Here is a 22,787-nt window from a genome sequence, read left to right as displayed (position 1 = left end):
ATCATTCCAGTGTTTTCAGTGTGGGAGAAAGTACTCAGGGCCTTCAAGTTACACACTATGAAAGGCAGCAACAAGTTTAATGTTCAGAAACCTAAAGTATGTATCAGCAGCAGAATGGAACTAAAAATAAATGTTTGTTTCAGTTCTATGAAGCTTTGAGTATTTTGGATTAGTAGTACTGCTGTGTTTGTTGCATCATATTGCTGTAATTGTTTATATGCTTTATATATTCTGAGGTAAGTTGATCTATAGTGTTACATCATATTCTATAAGGATGTTATGTGTTTGTTTACTTTCTGCCCAGTTTGACCCATTTAGCAGAAGTCAGCCTGTTTAAGGCTCTGATATCTATTCTGTATGACTTAAAGCAGTTATGACATGCTCTGATTTTCTCACCCAATAAAGGAATATTTCATATATCAGTCTACTCTTCATTCTATCAGAAACAGTTATCACAGCTCATACATTTTCTTTTTACACATATATGTAAGCATTGAGCCAAATTTAGTAATGCCAACATATTAAGAGAACAATATTTGTCTCTTATATATGATACATCTATATATACACTGTCAGAGATACTTGTCTTTGAGTGAAGATTTAAGGTGATAGGACATATAAATAAATGCAACTTGAATCTTTACTGAAGCTCAGTATTTGACACAGAGTTCAAACTCATAGCTGTAATAACTAATGATGATTAATATAATAACTATAATATTGGCCATATTATATTTACATTACCAAAGTGAGATGACTTTAGTCTCACGAACAACATTAGCTAATTATAATTTACTAACTATTCTTAAAATGACCGTTCAGTATAGAAATGAAGCACAACAATCATGTTTTACAGTCCTGTGGTCTCAGCCTCAGATACTTATCAAATCACACAGAGCTCATGTAGAAACAAATGAACAAAATATGTTCTCCTTCATTTCTGTCAAACAAAGCTGTATGAAACATTTCCAGCTGTTAGTATCATGGTTGCTAGGCAACCTGGGCAGCGTCCCATTTCAGAAGCCTCGCACTTCCGGCCTTAGTGGTCTTTCAGTAGGCGGCCCTTGAGGACTGTTAAGGCTGCGTACTTTAAGGCTGCAGACCCTGAATTGGGTATACAGCCGCTCTCTGTTGGCCCTGTGATGGACTGCTCACCTGTTCAGGTGGACCACGCCTCTTGCCCTATGACACCTATTGGTCAGCATGTTGTTAGCCTGCTGTTAGCTTTATTACACAGAAAACTGATAGAAATTAACAGAGTTCATAAAGAATAATTTGATCGATTTAAAGCCTTTGAAGTGCTTCAGATGATCTCTGTCCACTTCTGTCCACTCATTCATTCATGTAAGCTTCTAATGCAGCTTTGATCTTCACAGTCTGCTTCATGAAACTCATTCTAACCCTGAATGTCAGAGTGTTCCTCCTTCTCTTTCCCATCATTCATGCTGGCAGTGGAGGAGATTTGGATGTTGGACTTTGTTTTGGATGATGTGTGTATGTTTGTGTTGGACTGCTGTCTGTAAAGCAAACAGCCATTTTGGTTTGGATTTCAGTGTCAGACAGACTTTAAGGTGGAATGAAGAGTTTTAGAGTTTCACAGTGAATTATTCAGTGGAGGATTTTTCTTCTTCATTGAAGGTTTGAAATGTGAACATTGTTCTGCTACAGTCAATGGACCAAACCAGAGAAGAAGAAAACAGACTTTACCATGAAGATCCTCAGTGTGGATCAGTATAATATCAGCCTGATGTCTGCAGTTTAGTGTCAGCACAACTTTCACATCATATTCATCTCAGCACAACTAAAACATGCTGACTGACCTCAGAGTTTCAAGTCCACATCCTGGACTCTCCAGGAAACCACACAGATGCTTCACTCCTGAATCCTGCAGCTTGTTCTTAGTCGAGAACCAGGAGTCATTACTCAGGTCCAGCTCTCTCAGATGGGAGGGGTTGGACTTCAGCGCTGCTGCCAGATAATCACAGCTGATCTCTGACAAACCACAGTCCTTCAATCTGTATAAAGAATGAAATATGTAAGTTTATTAGACAAAGTGTGAGCTTGAAATCATTCAGTGTTTCATAATCTGTTCCGAGCTGAAGAAGGTTCAGAATGTAGAAGTTTAGAAAATGGAAACTCCAAACAGCTGAAGCCAACAGGAAGCAGCTTCAAACAGGAAACTGTTCAGAGTTTCAGACTATATGTCCTGATGCAGCCAGTTGGATTTTGGAGATTTGAATCTCTGTTCTGTGACTAAGTCCTTGAATCATTTCTTCCATTTTGTCCAACAAGACAGACTAAGTATTGGACATGTGTTGTGGCTCCATTAGGGGAGCTTCTAAATGTGATGTGATGGCCCCTCTGGGTCTGTCAGGTCACAGCACTGAAGAGAGCTCAAACTGGGCACACAGTTGTTCCAGTCTGGACCAAAGACTCTATACTGGGACTGAGGGTCTGTTTTGACTGCACCCACTGGGACTTTTTAAAGGCTCATGTTCTCACTTAGATCATCGATTTCTACTGACATTTCTTTCTGGGAAAAAATGGTGATTACTTTGAAAACAGGAAGTATTTTCCCAAATAAGCAGCCCCGGATTAGTAAATCCCTCCAACATGTTCTCAGGCAGAAGAAGCTGTCTTGTTATGAGGGAGAGAAGAAAAAGACTGAGGCACAGAAACTTGTTGAAAGAGAAATAAAGCACCTAAAATCAGGTGTAAAAGTAAAGCAGAGGATGAGCTGAATAAAGGACACTCAAGGCTGGCTTGGAAAGGAATGAAGTCCATGGTGGAGATGCAGAACAAGGAGCAAAGATGAACGTGATGCTGAATCAGCAGAAGACTTGGACTCATTTGATTCCAGCTTTGATATCATTGATTTCAATGAAGAGCTTTGTGATTGTAGGAAAGGGTTGGTAGCTCTGAGAGTGACACTGATGAGGTGTTTGTGTGTAAATCTGTTAGTGGGATCAGAGAGAGAAAAAGCCCTGGCCCTGATGCTGTGGGAGGGAAATGATTGAGGTGTGCTGTGAGGAACTGACTGGGAGATTTTCACACATTTTCCAGTCCTCCTTGGAACGGCAGGAAGTTCCCAGCATATGACACAAACAGAGTAACATAGTGTACGCTCTTAAGTGCAGGAAGATTGCCAGGATTTATACATCGGGGAAACCAAACAACCTCTGGCTAAGAGGATGGCACAACACAGAAGAGCTACCTCGTCAGGCCAGGACTCTGCAGTCTATTTACACCTACAGGCCAGTGGACACTCTTTCAATGATGAGGATGTACACATCCTGGACAGGGAGGAACACTGGTTTGAGCGCGGAGTCAAGGAGGCCATTTACGTGAAAAGGGAAAGACCATCTCTGAATCGAGGAGGGGGCCTAAGGGTACATCTGTCACCATCTTACAACACTGTGATTGCAGCTATTCCCCAACTCTCTGTGAATGGTACTCATGGTTTTTGATCAGTGGTCTTTGCATATTAATGATAAAAGAACTCACCTCCCAGCCCATTGTTCCCTTAGTGTTGCTGGTTTCAGTCATTATGCAAAAGTACTGTTTATAAGGTTGGGGAAACCTGCAGTCAGCTGAGACTGAAGAAGTCACTTGGATGAGTGACGAAACGTTTCTCCTACTTAAAACTCTACATCCAGGTGAACAGAATCAACTTTTGGGGGCAACAAATGTAAACAAAGGTTAAGTGTCCTATGGCACTCAGTGATGATGGTCCTTTGGCCCCACCACCTCCACCTCGTTTTAAAGGAACAAACTGTAATCTGAAGGTTCAAATGGAACCAAGACTTCCTCCACTAAATGGCAGTGTCTGATGAGAAAGTGTTAGTGTAGTTGGCCTGTAGTCAGAAACAGGAAAATGCAGGATTTGGGCTGGAACTGGGAAAAGTGGTTAGCACTAGTGCCTTAAAGGAAGAAGGTTGTAGGTTGAAGCTTGTTGGTCAGCTGGGCCTTTCTGTGGAGGATGGATGTTCTCCCACAGTCCAATGAAATGCTGCTTAGGTTCATTGGTGCTTCTAAATTGGCTGTAGGTGTGGCTGTGAGAGAGTGCTTCTCTGTCTCTCTCTGTTGGCCCTGTGATGGACTGCTCACCTGTGCAGGTGGACCACGCCTCTTGCCCTATGACAGGTAGGGTACAGGCTCCAGCCGTGTGAGCATAAGCTGAATAAACAGTGTTGGAGTCAAATTGTTAAATGTTGCAATTATTGTACTTAAATTTGTAAGTCTGCGAAGCGCAGACCCAACTAACAGTTTTCAAAAATAATTCATAGATGGACTGAAATTCCATCTATGTCATAGCTATGACATGCTAATCCCATCAAGCAGCTGTATTCTAATTGTAAGCTGATCCCTGCTGAGCCAAAGCACCGGCACTTTTTAATATACAAATTACAACCTTTAATAGAAACCTGTTGGTCAGCATCTTGTTAGCCTGCTGTTAGCTTCATTCCACAGAAAACTGATAGAAATTAACAGAGTTGATAAAGAATAAAGAGAAATGTGCTGATTTAAAGCCTTTGAAGTGCTTCAGATGATCTCTGTCCACTTCTGTCCACTCATTCATTCATGTAAGCTTCTAATGCAGCTTTGATCTTCACAGTCTGCTTCATGAAACTCATTCTAACCCTGAATGTCAGAGTGTTCCTCCTTCTCTTTCCCATCATTCATGCTGGCAGTGGAGGAGGTTTGGATGTTGGACTTTGTGTTGTATGATGTATGACGGCCATTTTGGTTTGGATTTCAGTGTCAGACAGACTTTGAGGTGGAATGAAGAGTTTTAGAGTTTCGCAGTGAATTATCCAGTGGAGGATTTTTCTTCTTCTTTGAAGGTTTGGAATGTGAACATTGTTCTGCTACAGTCAATGGACCAAACCAGAGAAGAAGAAAACAGACTTTACCAAGATCTTCAGTGTGGATGTGTTTAATATCAGCCTTATGTCTGCAATTTAGTGTCAACACAACTTTCACATCATACTCATCTCAGCACAACTAAAACATGGTGACTGACCTCAGAGTTTCAAGTCCACATCCTGGACTCTCCAGGAAACCACACAGATGCATCACTCCTGAATCCTGCAACTTGTTCTTAGTCAGGTCCAGCTCTCTCAGATGGGAGGGGTTGCACTTCAGTGCTGCTGCCAGATAATCACAGCTGATCTCTGACAAACCACAGCCAAACAATCTGTATAAAGAATGAAAGATTTAAGTTTATTAGACAAAGTGTGAGCTTGAAATCATTCAGTGTTTCATCATCTGTTCAGAGCTGAAGAAGGTTCAGAATGTAGAAGTTTAGAAAATGGAAACTCCAAACAGCTGAAGCCAACAGGAAGCAGCTTCAAACAAACACAACAAGGAAAAAAAACTCTGAATTTTTCACATTAAAGTCAAAACATTTCTAACGATAGTATTTTAAAGACAGCGTCTCTGATGAGTTTGGACCTCAGTTTATTCAGTCATGATGGATTTTTGTGGAGGTGCAAACACCTGATAAGAACATAATCTGGACACAGTGTGGCTTTCAACAATGTTCACACCAGCTTCATGATCAGGGTTTTTGTTTTCCCATTTCCAGACTTCTTCTTTCCCTTCACCTTCTTTCTTGGACCAGTTTGACTCACAACAGTCTTTCCTGCTGATCCACAGACCCAAAACTTTCATGTCATCTTTAACCTGGATATTAATATCAGCTTTAATGAGATCAGTGCAGATACACACTCCCTCTGTGCTGCTTTCATTTGGCCCTGATGGAATATGTCTGATGTGTTACTGCTGTCAGTGATCTCTCTTTGCACAGTCTGTCTCACATCTATATACTCCTCATTGCACATGTTGCTCCAATTTAGTCTAGTAGAATATAATCATTGAAATCACAGTTATCTCCATATTAATATCAGAAGCACACGAGTCCACGGTGACAGGAGTGGCACAGAACAGCATCCTTAAAACCTCAATTACAAACTGAGGTTAAAGGTCGATGATGTCATCCAGGCACAGTTTTTAACAGTCAGCTGGTAGCCGTCAGGGCCTGAAGATTCATCACTGTTTAGCTGATGATGCTGTGATGACCTCATCTCTCCTGTTTGGAGCTCAAAGGGATCAGTGATTTGTAAAAGGAGCTGATGGTGTCACCCTCTCAGGGCAGACTGCTGAACATGAGCGAGCAGCTCTCTGATGGGACCTTTAATGCACCACACTGAATTACTGCCACGCCTCCTCTGATTGCTGGAGCCAACATTCCCACTGACATCACTTCCTGTGAGTTTCATTCAGTAAGTGGCTGTATCCCAATTCAGGGTCTGCAGCTTTAAAGGCTGCATTTTAAGGCAGATTACGTCACAGCGACGCGACAAAGGCTGTCCCAATTCAAACGCTGCTCGAAATGCGGCCCTCAAATGCGTCCTTCATTTCCCTGAATTTAAAAGATGTGGCGGTGTAGTCTTCACGGCCCAACATATCCCAGAATGCATAGCTCGGCGGCGGGTGTGGATAATTTTGCCGGAAAAAAAAAAAACGGCGGAAGAGGGGCGTCCGAAGAGTAAACTTTTAAAAGTAAGTACTGAATATTATGTAACTTATTTATGTGCAAATGTTTAATAATGAAGAACATTAAAACATTACTGTTGGCCACATGTCGGCAAAGTTATGTGACATTAGCGATCCATCCATCCATCCATCTTCATCCGCTTTATCCGAGGCCGGGTCGCGGGGGCAGCAGCCTAAGCAGAGAAGCCCAGACCTCCCTCTCCCCAGCCACCTTCTCCAGCTTATCCGGGAATACCATGCGTTCCCAGGCCAGCCGAGAGATATAATCTCTCCAGCGTGTCCTGGGTCTGCCCTGGGCCTCCCGGTGGGACATGCCCGAACACCTCACCCAGGAGGCGCCCAGGAGGCATCCTTGTCAGATGCCCGAACCACCTCAACTGGCTCCTTTCGATGCGGAGGAGCAGCGGCTCTACTCTGAGCCCCTCCCGGATGGCCGAACTTCTCACCCTATCTCTAAGGGAGAGGCCAGCCACCCTTCGGAGGAAGCTCATTTCTGCCACTTGTATCCGCGATCTCGTTCTTTTCGGTCACTACCCACAGCTCGTGGCCATAGGTGAGGGTAGGGACGTAGATCGACTCGGTAAATTGAGAGCTTCGCTTTTACACTCAGCTCCCTCTTCACCACGATGGACCGGTGCAGCGTCCGCATCACTGCAGCCGCAGCACCAATCCGCCTGTCGATCTCCGGCTCCCTTCTCCCATCACTCGCGAACAAGACCCCGAGATACTTGAACTCCTCCACTTGGGGCAGGAACTCATCCCCAACCCGGAGTGGGCATTCCACCCTTTTCCGGCTGAGAACCATGGCCTCAGATTTGGAGGTGCTGATCCTCATTCCCGCTGCTTCACACTCGGCTGCGAACCGCTCCAGTGCGAGCTGGAGGCCTTCACCTGATGAAGCCAACAGAACCACATCATCCATAAAAAGCAGAGATGAGATTCTGAGGCCACCAAAGTGAAAGCCCTCCGCCACTTGGCTGCGCCTAGAAATCCTGTCCATAAAATTATGAACAGAACCGGTGACAAGGGCAGCCCTGGCGGAGCCCATCACCCACCGGAAACGAGTCCGACTTATTGCCGGCAATGCGAACCAAACTCTTGCAACGGTTGTATAGGGATCGAATGGCCCGTAGCAATGGGCCAGACACCCCATACTCCCCGCAACACCTCCCACAGGACACCCCGAGGGACACGGTCGAATGCCTTCTCCAAGTCCACAAAACACATGTAGACTGGTTGGGCAAACTCCCATGCACCCTCAAGTATCCTTGAGAGGATAAAGAGCTGGTCCAGTGTTCCACGACCAGGACGAAAACCGCATTGTTCCTCCTGTATCCGAGGTTCGACTAACGGACGAACTCTCCTTTCCAGCACCCTGGCATAGACTTTCCCAGGGAGGCTGAGGAGTGTGATCCCCTGTAGTTGGAACACACCTCCGGTCTCTCCTTTTTAAAGATGGGGACCACCACCCCGGTCTGCCAGTCCAGGGTACTGCCCTGATCTCCACGCAACATTGTAGAGGCGTGTCAACCAGGACAGCCTCACAACATCCAGAGCCTTCAGGAGCTCGGGCGGACCTCATCAACACCAGGGCTCTGCCACCAAGGAGTTGTTTAACTGCCTCAGTGACCTCGCCCCGAAATTGGCGGGTCATTCCCTCATCCCCAGACTCTGCTTCCTCCTCGAAGGCGTGTCAGTGGGATTAAGGAGGTCCTCAGTATTCCTTCCACCGCCTGACAATTTTCTCAGTCGACGCCAGCAGCGCTCCGCCAGCACTATACACAGTGCAGGTAGAGCACCGCTTTCCCCTCCTGAGACGCCTGACGGTTTGCCAGAATCTCTTCGAGGCAGTCCGAAAGTCTTTTTCCATGGCCTCTCGAACTCCTCCCACACCCGAGTTTTTGCTTCAGCCACTGCCCGAGCCGCATTCCGCTTGGCCTGTCGATACCTGTCGGCTGCCTCCGGAGTCCCACAGGCTAACCAAGCCCGATGGGACTCCTTCTTCAGCTTGGTGGCTCCCTTCACCTCTGGTGTCCACCATTTGGTTCAGGGATTACCACCACGGCAGGCACCAACCACCTTGCGGTCGCAGCTCAATGCAGCAGCCCGGCGATGGAGACGCTGAACATGGTCCATTCGGACTCAATGTCCCCAGTCTCCCTCGGAATGCTGTTGAAGCTCTGCCGGAGGTGTGAGTTGAAGATCTCGCGGACTGGGGCCTCTGCTAGACGTTCCCAGCACACCCTCACTCACGCGTTTAGGTGCACCGGGTCTGTCCAGCGTCCTCCCCGCCACCTGATCCAACTCACCACCAGGTGGTGATCAGTTGACAGCTCAGCCCCTCTCTTTACCCGAAAGTGTCCAGAACATATGGTCGCAGGTCTGGTGATACGATTACAAAATCGATCATCGACCTGCGGCCCTAGAGCGCCCTGGTGCCACGTGCACTTATGGACACTCTTATGTTCGAACAAGGTGTTCGTTATGGCCAAACTGTGATTTGCACAGAAGTCCAATAACAAAACACCGCCGGATTCAGATCAGGGAGGCCGTTCCTCCCAATCACGCCCCTCCAGGTCTCGCTGTTGTTACCCACGTGAGCATTGAAGTCTCCCAGCAGGAAAACAGAGTCTCCCGGTGGGGCACCTTCCAGCACCCCCGAGGGACTCTAAGAAGGCTGGGTACTCTGAACTGCCACTCGGGCGCATAAGCGCAGATGACAGTCAGGACCCTTTCCCGACCCTAAGGCGCAGGGAACAAACCCTCTCATCCATCGGGAAAAACCCCAACGTACCGGCAGCAAGCCGAGGGGATATTAGAATACCCACCCCAGCCCGCTGCCTCTCACCAGGGACAACTCGAGACTGGTTCCAGAGCCCAAGCCATGCGTAGAGGTGAGCCCGACTATATCTAGCCGGTACCTCTCAACCTCACGCACTAACTCAGGCTCCTTCCCCACCAGAGAGGTGACATTCCATGTCCCTATTGCCAGTCTTGGCAGCCGGCGATCAGTCCGCCAGGGCATCTGCTCCTGGCCGCCGCCCAGCACACAATGCACCCGACCCCTATGGCGCCTCCTGCGGGTGGTGGGCCTGCGGGAGGATGGGCCCATGTCTCCTCTTCGGGCTGTGCCCGGCCGGGCCCCATGGACTAAGGCCCGCCACCAGACGCCGTCTCGGGCACCCTCCCGGGCCTGGCTCCAGGCGGGGCCCTGTAACCCTATCCCGGCAGGGTAAACTGTTCCCTCGATGTTTTCTTCATAAGGGTCTTCTGAATCGCTCTTTGTCTGGTCCCTCACCCAGGACCAATTTGCCATGGGAGACCCTACCAGGGGGCAAAAGCCCCCAGACAACATAGCCCCTGGGATCCCTGGGACACACAAACCCCTCCACCACGATAAGTGTTTGTACTAACTTGGTTTTAAAGCCTTTACTTTCAATAGTTGACCTTAATCTTACGGAGAATGTGACAACACAACTTTCACATCATATTCACCTCAGCACAAGTACAACATGGTGACTGACCTCAGAGTTTCAAGTTCACATCCTGGACTCTCCAGAAAACCACACAGCTGCTTCACTCCTGAATCCTGCAGGTTCTTGTTGTAGCTCAGGTCCAGCTCTCTCAGATGGGAGGGGTTGGACTTCAGCACTGCTGCCAGATAATCACAGCTGATCTCTGACAAACCACAGTTAAACAATCTGTATAAAGAATGAAAGATGTAAGTTTATTAGACAAAGTGTGAGCTTGAAATCATTCAGTGTTTCATCATCTGTTCAGAGCTGAAGAAGGTTCAGAATGTAGAAGTTTAGAAAATGGAAACTCCAAAGAGCTGAAGCCAACAGGAAGCAGCTTCAAACAAACACAACAAGAGAAAAAACTGAATTTTTCACATTAAAGTACATTTATCATAAAAACATGAAAAAGACTTGGAAAAATTCGTGGTTTTGCTTCCAGGAATCACATGGCTTCACTTTTAAAGGTGAAGTGTGAAAGAAATGGACATATCTGAAGTCCAACACTTTTTTCCAGTCACATTATTAAAGCAGACAAACTACAAGCTCATTTTCATTCCAACAAGTCATCTTCTGACCTGGACTAACAACACTGGGCTCTATGTGCAGCTGGCTGTGAAACCAGCTCAGGGAACGTCTACAAAGTGCAACACTGAAAGAACATCGCACACAAATCTGCTTCCAGTACTTTCACACAAACATCTACTGTCATTATTTTCACCAAACTCTGTGGATCCTGTCAAGAGGAGAAATATTTTACTGCTATTATTTGCTGCTATTAGTATAATCATCATTACCATTTCATTATTAATAGTGATGTTGCATCCAGATGCATTCAGATGTTCAAATATATTGGTATTATATTAGTCTTTATTACAGGTCCAAGAAGAACCACTTTAAACTGTTGAGTTGAATTTATAATCTTAAATGTTTATATGCAGACTGCATGGTGAAAGAAAAGGCCCCCACGTAGAGTAACTCTGTGCCAAAATGAGACAGGAAACACTTCTGCAAGGCATGCTTCTGCAGAAGTGAAACCGAAAGCAGAGTCTGAGTGTAAGAATTTTGAGCAGGTTATTTTATTATGCATTTATCTTTGACTAAGCTTCGATTATGCTTCAAGTAGTTGTATTAGATTGAAACATTTGTTTTATATATTTTATATATCAGTCAAGATTATTGCACACATACACACACATAGTTTCAGTTGTGGCCTTCTGTCTAGTGGAAAGGTTACGAGGTTTAGCCGATGAAGTGAAGGGTGAAACAAAGGGCAGCAGAAGCTGACACATACACATACATATAAGTAGACTCATTTAGTAGGTAAGAAGTTAAGATGTGTTTTGCTTGCGACTGCAAAGTGGGGGTGCGTACGTGTTAGTCTGTTCCAGGAAGTACACCAGATGTCCCAGAGATAAGCGACAGCAAAGGCGAGCTGAGGGGAAGCACCGAGCCGAAGACGATGTTCTCTGGACTGTGTCAAGGGTTGACAGAACTTTTGTGGTTTTGGAGTGACGTATGCTGTATTGAGACTGCCAACCCTATAAAGCCTTTGTCTGACTATTGTAAAGTAGTTCAACACTGATTGGGCGGTTGGACTCACATGTGTACATTAAAATGTCGTCTAATTGCACCAGCCCGGATCTGTGGTTATTTTTGGATTCCTCCTCAATATTTGAACCTTAACAATCCTTTATTGGAAATTCAAATGTGATTCAAATGGTCAGACAAAAGAGGGTTATGAGGAAATATGATGAAATGTTGTGTCTTAGCAGGAAGTTATTGAATCATTTTCCTCATAAACCAAACAAAATGATTGACAAACATGTTTTTACAAACTCAGTGTTGGACTTTGATCAGCAGGATAACCCTGATGTTTAAAGGCACTTTAGTCTCGCTGTATGAGAGTTGAGTTATTACTCAATATTTATGGATGATGTTCAACATCTGTGTGCCTGTTATCACATTGCTAAATACATTTGTAAGTGTGCAGAGATATTATTGCTTGAAAACTCAAAGTTTTGGCAAAGCACTGAAAATATACACAGTTATCAGTTACAAGTCAATCAGCCTTTTCGTTGGTTGCCTTTTTACGCATGGCCTTTACTATGGAATCAGAACGATGCCACCTTGAAACAAAACCGAACAAAATATTGAAACCGAAAGAAAATATTGTAACTGAAATAAATGTACTGAAAAATCTTGTATTGAACCCGAAAAAAAAATTGATAGTGAAAAACAATTAATTGAAACTGTAATTTTTTTGTTTTCGCTTACATCCATTTTTTTTCGGTTTCAATCCATTTTTCGGTTTCAATTCATTTTTCGGTTTCAAACCATTTTTCAGTTTCAATCTGCTGGCACTGTTTTGGCGTCCGGGGGCGTGCTGGGGGGGGGAATTCTGTCCCGCATGTATTTGCATACATTATAGAGGCCACTAGTGCTGACCAAGCTGCCATGTTTCTCTCTTCCCGTCTTTCAATGGCTGCTTCAATTTCAGCTTGACCCTCTAAACCGCAAGTAAGTAATCATTTTTTGTCATCTTTCCTTGCTGTCCCACTGGACTGGACATTAGTTTAGTCTTTTTAGCTACATCTGGTGAAGTTGTGGTAAAATGCTGGTATTAGCCTATTCGTCGTAGCAAGCTAGCCTGAAGCTAATATTTGCTAAATTTAGGGATACCCGTGTCTCTTTAGCAGTTGGAGGCGGTGTTTTAGGAGCGGCACAAGATCTCATCAACAGGCAGTGTTGGGGAGTAACGTAATATATGCACCGGCGTTACGTATTTAAAATACAAAATATGAGTAAATGTATCCGTTACAGTTACTGTTCAATAGGTGATATTGAGAATACAGTTAGTTTGTTGAAATAAATGGATTACATGGCGGTATTTTCCTGTTTCATATGTTAGGCTATGGTCTCTCTATTTTTGGTAATTCCACGCCGGTGGAAACCCAAACAAAACACACAATAAGAGGCTCTAAAAATTATTATACAAAAATGATTTAATATGAAGGCAATAGCAGAGTGTTACAGGGATAGCCCTAAACATTGTAGCCTGATGGGCAGTGTAATCCGTGCTGCAGGGAGAATGGACTGCCATACCGTTATGTGTCTGTGAGCGAGGGAGGGAGAAAAAGGAAAAGTAGGAGTTGTCACTGAGCAGAAACGGGAGCTGGAAGCATGTAAATAAAATAATAACCACTGCAGCCAAAAAGAGAGCCTGACGAGCCCAGTTGTAAGTAAGCTATTAAGACTCGACTGTACACTGTGTTCGTGTTTTCCTCCGACACAATAAGTTCCATTGGAGCAGCCTTTCAACGCCTCTCTCTGTCTCTTGCTAGCAAAGTTGCCCAGACAACAAAGTAAAGCTAGTTTTCAGCTACGAGCCCGACATGAACCCGACGGATGAGCCAGAGGTCCCTTTACTACGGTTCGGAGCCGCGGACCTGCTTTATGTACGCACGGAATAGTTTTCTATACAAGATCGCTGCAAAAAGTGCAGCCTTACCTAATGTCCACCCTACTGTTACTCATTTTATGTTAAGATTTTAACATCTAGTTGGTGTTGGTATGGCGAGTAACCTTCAGTAATAGTAATAAATCACACAGCAATAGTTCATTCATGTAGTTGTAAAGTATTCAAAATACATTACTTCTATAATCTTTGGTGGAATACATTTTAAAATTAACCTTCCCAACACTGTCAACAGGTTAGCACCTCATACCACAGTGCAGCAAAAGCAGTTTCATGAGCGCTGGGAAGGACAAGCCCAGAGCCCAAAACAGACAGTGCAGGAGATGACAAAGTTAGTAATTGTATGGTGAAAATTATACTTTTAGTTATCTTGATTGGCAAAAGAAAAGTAAATACAAAATCTGCTTCTCACATATAGGGCATTTCCAAGAATTGGAAATTTCTTTCATTACAGCTGTCCTGTGCCAGATGTTCTGTTGACCCACAGTGAGAGGCATCATTTCAGAAACACCAGGAAGACTGAAACTCATCGCCGGGATCAAACAGGGGTTAGTGATCTTCACCAGCAGCTCCCTCACAAGAAGGATAAACCCAGCATTTCATGAACACTGATGGAGACCTTTGCTTTGTGTAATGTTAGAAGTACTCAGATAATCCTCAGAGGGTCTGGACTTTTACATAATATAATATCTTTAAGTCTTGTAGAAAGTTAAATATATGTTGTGCTCTCTGGTTACTCTGGTATGAATGACTCTGAATTACTTTATGATAAATAACACACTATTGTCAAAAAACAGTGAAAGAATTCCAGATCACAAGTTTTTAGTTCAAATACAAGTAACAACCTTTGACTTCAATCATGTTTTATTTAATTGTGTCAGAGAAAACATCACATGCTCTTCATGTAGCTGAGTACATTCAGTGTTTAAAACAGAAGTTGTGCAGGTCTGAGATCAGCAGTTTTCTGAAGCACAAAACTGAGGTAATGTTAATGCTGGTGTATAGTGACACAGTTACAGGGGTGATTAATCCTTTTGACTTTTTGTCTTTAGCTTTATCAATAAAACAGCTGCAGCTTTCACTGACAGCACATGTGGTACTTTAACCTTTGTACTGTTTTCATCAGTTCATTTTGGAGTTAACATGTGAACATGTTGGATGATCTGTCTGCTGTCACTGGGTGGTGCTGTGGTCTGAATCTGAGGACGGCTCCTGTAATCACAAAGAGAACAGAATCATCACAAACTGAAATATAAAGTTTATCTCTCAAAATAGAGCTGATTCCTTCTGTGTCCTCACAAACTCGGGATCTTAGGTTGTTGAGTCCTACAGTTCTGCCGACAGCTATTTATTTTTTATTTGTTTTAAAGGCCTTATATACTAACACATTTTCTAATATCATGTTTACCTTTGAGTTGTTGATGCTTTATAAATGGACATCTGCAAAGATGAGATGATGGAGCAGGTTTCAGTCGAGGTTCAATCTGCTGCTGCATCCTGGTCACAACATACGGAGGTGTTATCAGCTCAGTATTGAACAAGAAATATTAATGCTTCAAATTATTTGTCCTAAAGGATACAAGCTGTACAGAGTACTGCACATGTGACTTTGTGAACATAATTCATTAAAAATAATTTGGACAGTTTTTTAACCTGAATATTTGTAGCAAACTCAGTAAAAAAAAAAAAATGCTAAAAAAAATCATCAGAGGAAAAATGCAACATTTTAACTTAAGCTGACAAGCGGAAGTAGTTGGTTCCAGTACATAAGTATCGGGCTTTGCTATTTAATCCATAGCTATTGACTAATGAGGGGTTACTGAAGTGCCAGGTTTTTAAAAAGTTGGCGTTAATGTCCTTCCACATGTGGAAAGCGACAGAAAACACGCTGCTGTTTGCACATATTTAATAATCAGCTCTGCACAGGAGCAGAAGCAGAGTCCAGCCTGTTGCTCTTACAGTATAATACTCATAATAAAAGTACAGTAACCGTGGTTAGTCACTAAGCAGCCCGGTGCGTTTCTCCTGATTTCTTTAGTCAGGGTAAATTCATTCACCTGCATGGGTTAGCTAAACGACCTTTACAAAACAAAGTTTCCCCTACAGCCGAGTGCTCATCTTAGCTAGCTAGGTAGCTAGCTAGTTAGGTCCTTAGCTAGGTAGCTAGCTAAGGACCTAAATTACGGATTAGTTTACAAACACATTTAACTTACCAAAAATAATACGGTGGGGCCTCAGGTCCTCCTGTCCGGTAGTCCAATTTACTGAAGAACACCTCAGGCTGTCACTTTGAAATAGTTGGTAATGTAAACGCTGGACCTCTCAGCATCTGCCATTCCCGAACAGACATATGCAAGTTTGTCCGTGACCGCAGCCGCGTCGTCAGTGTTTTCTCCAGTCATTGGTCAGCATTATAATATATGCAAATACATGCGGGTCGGAATCCCTGCCCCCCCAGCGTGCCCCCGGACACCAAAACAGTGCCAGCAGAGTGAAACTGAAAAATGGTTTGAAACCGAAATGTGGATTGAAACCGAAAAAAAATGGATTGAAACCGAAAAATGAATTGAAACCGAAAAAAAATGGATTGAAACCGAAAATGATTTGAAACCAAAAAAAATGGATTGAAACTAAAAAAAAAAAAAAAAAATTGTAGGCGAAAACAAAAAAATTACAGTTTCAATGAATTGTTTTTCACTATCAATTTTTTTTTCGGTTTCAATACAAGATTTTTCAGTACATTTATTTCAGTTACAATATTTTTTTCGGTTTCAATATTTTTTTCGGTTTCGTTTCAAGGTGGCATCGTTCTGATCCCATACTTTACTACACTTCTGTTTAAATCCACACATGCACTGAAAATACAGACACTGATTTCAAACAGGTTCAATACACACATGTGAATAGAGACACACCCGCACTACAATAACAGCCCATAGTTGTTCAGCTTGGCACTGCAAAAGTATAAGCATAGGAGTTCTTTTCGGTATGCAGCTGCCTTTAACTGTGCAACAGAAGCATGCAACAGTTCGGATGGCTGTAAAACAAATGCCTGCTGTCCTTTAAGTGGCTGTAAAACAAAAGCATATACCTCTGTGAATGACTGTAAAGCAAAAGAAGGTAGCCCTTTGAATGACTGTAAAGCAAAGGCGGGTGGCTCTTTAAAGGGCAGTAATGCAGAAGTGTACAACCCTTTCAATGTCTCTATAAGCAAATAAACCTGGCCTTTGCAGGGCAACAAAATTGTTGAATGAATTAACTGATTAACTGCCTTTCTGTAGACTTTCAGACTCACTTTGGCCATAAAACTGACAAAAGGACCCAATGCAATGATGGATAAGAGGCTGGTTTGCAAGAAGTTATGGTGGAGGGTATATCATATCATAAGTGGAAGATGAAAAGAAAAAAAAAAGAATGAAAGGATAGCCAACGACGGGAGGGGGGATCACTGTCCCTATATAAGATGAGTCCGATATGCATTAGGTAGCTTTGTCTGCTGTTTTCCATTTTGTGTTGGTTTCTGATCTGCATGTGCTTATGGCGAACACTCCAGGGGAGCTTTTTGCTTTTTCCTATGTTTTGCTGAACTTAATTGTACAATAAAACAACTGGCATAAAACTCATAGAATCAGTTTGTGTTTTTGATTTTAATTGGCATCGGAAAGCAGAAGCCTACTCCCTTTTAACCAGAGTGGCGGTAGAACCATCTCTTAAATTTGCAACTCAACACTGATCAACAGAAAATATCATTTTATTTGAAAATCTCAAATGAATGAGAGTCATTTAGTAGTGTGTATATCTGAAGAACTAAACTACTAATCTACACTAATTAATGATGTTAATGATCACATCTGGACTCACCGAGCCTTTCTGCAATTCCTCACAGCTGGAATCAGTCTCTGTCGTCCCAGCTCTGATGTGTTGTACTTCTGCAGGTCCAACTCATCCAGAACCTCCTCTGACATCTGCAGCATGAAGGCCAGAGCTGAGCACTGGATCTCAGAGAGTTTCTTCTCTGATCTGTTCTCTGACTTCAGGAACTCTTGGATCTCCTGATGTACTGAGAGGTCGTTCATCTCCATCAGACAGTGGTAGATGTTGATGTTTTTGTCAGGGGAAGTTTCATCCCTGTTCATCTCCTTCAGATTGTTGATGATTCTCTGGATGGTTCCTGGACTAATCTCTGTCTGACCCAGCAGACCTCCTAAGAGTCTCTGGTTGGACTCCAGACAGAGGCCATGAAGGAAGCGAACAAACAGGTCCAAGTGGCCATTTTCACTCTGGAGGGATTTATACATGACACTCTTCAGGAAAACATTCAGAGATGACTCATTATAATCTATCCCCAGGAAGTCGTCCACCACATCAGTCTTCCTGTTGTTGTGACAGTGGAACATGTAGACTGCAGCCAGAAACTCCTGAATGCTCAGATGAACAAAGCAGTAGACTGGTTTCTGGAAGATCACACACTCTCTTATGAAGATCTCTGTACAAACTCCTGAGTACACCGAGGCCTCTGTCACATCCAGACCACACTGCTCCAGGTCTTCTTGGTAGAACATGATGTTTCCTTTCTCCAGATGTTCAAACGCCAGCCTCCCCAGCTTCAGAAGAACTTCCCTGTCAGCCTCCGTCAGCTCCTGTGGACTCGTCTCATGTCCCTCATGGTACTTGTTCTTCTTCCTCTTTGTCTGAACCAGCAGGAAGTGTGAGTACATGTCAGTCAGGGTCTTGGGCAGCTCTCTCTCTGCTCTGTAGTCAACATGTGCTCCAGAACTGTAGCAGTGATCCAGCAGAAGACTGGGATACTACACATGATGTGGAGGCTCCTGGATGTCTTCATGTGGGAGATGATTCTGCTGGACAGCTCTTCATCACTGAATCTCCTCCTGAAGTACTCCTCCTTCTGGGCATCAGTGAAGCCTCGTACTTCTGTTAGCCTGTCAACACATGTAGGAGGGATCTGATTGGCTGCTGCGGGTCGGGAAGTTATCCAGATGAGAGCCGAGGGAAGCAGATCCCCCTGGATGAGGTTTGTCAGCAGCTGGCTGACTGATGACTTCTGTGTGACATCAGACAGCAGCTTCCTGTTGGTGAAATCCAATGAAAGTCTGCTTTCATCCAGGCCGTCAAAGATGAACAAAAGCTGAGAGACAGCCAGCTTCTCTGCTGTGACCTTCTGTAATGTTGGATGGAAAACATGGAGCAGCTCCAGAAGACTGTACTGCTCATCTCTGATCAGGTTCAGCTCCCTGAATGAAAGCAGAACCACCACACTGACATGTTGGTTCTCCAAGCCCTCTGCCCAGTCCAGAGTGAACTTCTGCACTGAGAAGGTTTTTCCAACACCAGCCACGCCGTTGGTCAGAACCACTCTGATGGGTCTCTGTTGGTCAGGTAAGGCTTTAAAGATGTCCTGGCACCTGATTGGAGTGTCATGGAGGGCGTCCATCTTGGAAGCTGTCTCCAGCTGCCTCACCTCATGTTGGGTATGAACCTCTTCACTCTGTCCCTCTGTGATGTAGAGCTCAGTGTAGATCCTGTTGAGGAGGGTTCTACTTCCTGTTTCATCACTTCCTTCAGTCACACGTTCACATCTCCTCCTCAGACTGATCTTATAATCATCTAAAACCTCCTGCAGACCAACATCTGCTGAAAGAAAGAAAAACAATGAAAAACTCTTCAATGTCTGAACAACAACAAGAAGTCCAGTTTTCAGAAATGAGTCCATCAGCAGACAGATGTTCAGTCTTACTTTGTACACAGCTGCTCTGACTGGCTGTCTGCAGTCCAGCTCGGGTTCTGGATCTTTCTCCACACTGGGGACAGGAGGAGTCTCCTGATGAAGCAGACTGGTCCCAGTATGAGGAGATGCACTGTCTGCAGACCCAGTGTCCACAGCTGGTAGAGACTGGATCCTTCAGGATGTCCTGGCACAAAGCACAGCAGAATAGCGGCTCCTCCTCACAAACACCACTCCTCTTCCTCTCTCTGTGAACACATTTCTTTATCACTAAACATCCAGATTTGACCAAACTGCAGTTTCACAGAGCTCCTTTGATTTCATCAACACTAATGAGCTGCTTTTCCTCTCTGCCTGTCTTATTCAACACTGAGTGATGAATACAAACTCAACACTTCCTATAGAGACTTGACACAGTCCACACACAAATTATTTTTACACATACAAATCTTTTTTACAAACACAAATTATTTTTACACATACAAATCTTTTTTACAAACACAAATTATTTTTACACATACAAATCCCGATTTACAAGTACAAAATATTTATGACCACAATTGAGGCCCATACTACCGTCCCGCCCCCCCACTGCCCAGGGCAAGCACAAGGCTTGCGTACGAAATGAAGCGGAAAAAAAGTGCGAGAGAGTGAGAGAAAGAAAAAAAAAACACGGCTCCCAATAAGGAGCCGGCTCGCGTTGTTCACTTCAAAGAGCCGGCTCTAAGAACCATTTCGTTTGCGACCGACACATCACTAGTTACAATGAAGTTTAACACCCAGGTGTGTTTTCTCTGTGCTCCTTGGTTCCTAGGTTATTTCAGAGTCTGTTCCTAATTTTTCACTTCTTTGTTTCTAGTTTCCAGTTTTGGCTTTTTGTAGGAGACTATAATAAGCTAAATATTATATTAAAACTATAAAGTTATGACTCACTAGCTTAGAGTTGTATTATGTTGGAAGGAATATGTACATACTGACATATTAAGAATAATGGAATAAGTTCATAGTTTGATTTCTTCTACTTAAAATGTATGCTTTTATTTTGATAGTCTGGCAGAGACCGGAAGTGAGGAGAGAATGGAGCCACACAGTTTTGTATCTTCTCCATCTCTCTGCATCCGTTTGAACTTTAAGTCTTTGATAACTGTGGATTCAGGTATCCTGTAGCCATCTTTGGACATTTGTAAGTAAATATTTTAAAACTCTATCAAAGACTCCTGATGTGGATGTTTGGAGAAGGAAAAGAGGGACAAAGGAGCGTCCAGCTAAGGCTCCATTCACTGCTGTCACTACCCGATCCGTGCCACGCATGTGCGAGCAATGCTTCCGCTCAAAGTATTTTACGGTAGTTACGGGTCAGAGTATCTGTTAAGATGTTAACAGTAATAAGGATCTCTAAAATTGTTTGCAATAATGAAACATTTCAATATAATGTAGACAAAAACTAAAAAAAAAGACAATTAGGTCAGGTCTAGCCAATCCGTACCGCGCACGTACAGATGTTTTCTTCTTCTTCTATTTCATTTAATGGCAGTTTACTCCCCAGTGTATGAAGATACCGCCACTTGTTGATCGAGCGAATGACCCCTATTGTAAACTGAACTAGCATCATTACAAACGTGTTTGTATATGCATTAAATTTGATTTAGTGATAGTCGAGTGTGTTTATGCTTGTCTGTGTTAAGAGGATTGATTTCAATAGTGATGATGATGTCTGCTATCACTGTCAATTGTCATTAAATACATAATCTGGCTGATGAATCTTAATGTGACACATTACTAAGTCTGTATTATGAAGTCTTTAATTATGTGCCATTCTTCTTATTTTACAGGGCTGTTATTCAATCGGGGGAAGCTCTCCACTGAGGGGAAAAGCATGAATTGGTTTGTATAAAAGGTGTCCATTGTTTAAATGTCCCGGGCAGTCGAAAAGGAGGCAGAGCTGTCGAGAAATGCTAGGAGCTTATTGGGCACTAACTGTGTCATTCAAATATATTAACTGTCGCAATGTTGGCAAAGAGAGGAAGTGACGTAAGATTTGCACATATATGGTACGGATTGGGTTTCCGGTACGGATTGGGTAGTGACAACTGCAAACCTACAGTTATGTTCTCTTATTTCTAGTGTTTGCATGTTCACAGCTGAAATAAAGCTGCCTCTTTGACTTCATCCTGTTGTGTTTGGATCCAATCCTGCCTGCCACACAGTGCTACCGGACAAAGTCTAATATTTTCTTTTTGTTTTCTTTTTAATGAATGTTTGGTCATATTTATCCAGAAAAAATACAAACATCTAAAGGACCTCATCACAGTTCTCTGACCTCGTTGGTCCAGGATCATTAGTGATATCTGGAGGATAATATTTGAACCGGTTACTCCTCACAGACTGAGAGATGCATTTTAGAAACCATGAAACATAAAAATAATTTAAATCAGACACCAAACTGACATCAGTTCATGTTACTAACAGCTCACCTCTCTGCAGCAGATGCTTGCTGGACTTTAAAAGTAATGAAGCGCTCATTGGACCGGTCACTCTGTAAGGACACAGAGCTGGGTGGAGGTCCAGGTGGGTTCCTGTGAATAATGATGGAGCAGTGATGTGAGTGCTGAGCTGTGACATGGAGAAGAGTCATGGACAGTTAGAGATGGTCATCTCACCTCTGAGCTTTGGTCTGGCTCTCATGTTCCCCACACAGAGTGCTTTTAGAGGGAGGGACTCCCTCCTCTCTGTCACACTGATCCATGCTGCTCAATTCACATCAGCTCACACACACTTTCTATCTTCACCTGCAGAGGAAACAAATCATTCATGTGCACATCATATGAAATCCTCCTTTCCATCATGTGTGCTGTCCAAATATCAGCTGCTTCTTTCCTGCTTCATCTCAGTGTCAGCTGAATGCAGTCAGACGGCAGTGTGAGGCAGAGGAAGCTGCCATCAGCTGCTCTACTATCAGTCCACTAGGTGGAGCCATGAGGCACACACGATGCATTCAATGACACAAACTGAAGTTTGGGAGTCGGAGGTTTTTTCCGAACTATTACAGTGAATTAGCTGAATTCAATTAATACTACCAATGCGGTTCAGTGTGTTGGGAGGGAAAAAATAATAATAACCAGTCAGAATTGTCTGTGAGTGTTGGTTAATGATGTCGAGATATTTTTTTATAGTACAACAATGATATGGCAGTTATTTTGGTAATTGCCAGTGTTAGCATTTTTTCTTTTCCCTTGAGCCTAGTTCAGTCACGGGCCACTACGTGGATGCGGAGTCCACGTTTAATAGCTGTGCTGTAGCTACAACTCCGAATAATGCATCTAGTCAATTTACGCTCAATGTTTTACTAAAATGCTGTGTATTTTTTTATTTTAAAGCTAGGGTATGCAAATGTTATTTCAGTTTATTATATATTTTCATTTCATCTGTTACATTAGTTACGATGCGAATCTACTTCTTATTTAAAAGAAACAAAGGCATTAAGGAAAGAGAC

General features: G+C 43.4%; 2 long non-coding RNA genes and 1 pseudogene across 2 annotated transcripts; 1 reads left to right on the top strand and 2 right to left on the bottom strand.

Annotated features, from left to right (window-relative positions):
- LOC120434796 overlaps positions 1-18,409 on the bottom strand; it is a 126,246-nt pseudogene extending 107,837 nt beyond the window's left edge.
- LOC120438590 lies at positions 12,527-14,674 on the top strand. Its single transcript, XR_005612011.1, has 3 exons — positions 12,527-12,593; positions 13,787-13,882; positions 14,006-14,674. It is a non-coding gene; the product is annotated as an uncharacterized LOC120438590 (long non-coding RNA).
- LOC120438580 lies at positions 14,705-16,033 on the bottom strand. The gene is made up of 3 exons (XR_005611998.1): positions 15,765-16,033; positions 14,960-15,048; positions 14,705-14,763 (listed from the first exon to the last, which is right to left on the bottom strand). It is a non-coding gene; the product is annotated as an uncharacterized LOC120438580 (long non-coding RNA).
- Positions 18,410-22,787: the final 4,378 nt, after the last annotated feature.

The sequence above is a fragment of the Oreochromis aureus genome, linkage group 3 (genome assembly GCF_013358895.1).
Source record: "Oreochromis aureus strain Israel breed Guangdong linkage group 3, ZZ_aureus, whole genome shotgun sequence".
In the NCBI taxonomy this organism is placed as follows: domain Eukaryota; kingdom Metazoa; phylum Chordata; class Actinopteri; order Cichliformes; family Cichlidae; genus Oreochromis; species Oreochromis aureus.
Note: the sequence above shows the minus strand (reverse complement) of the source record. Positions and strands in the feature narration are given on the sequence as shown.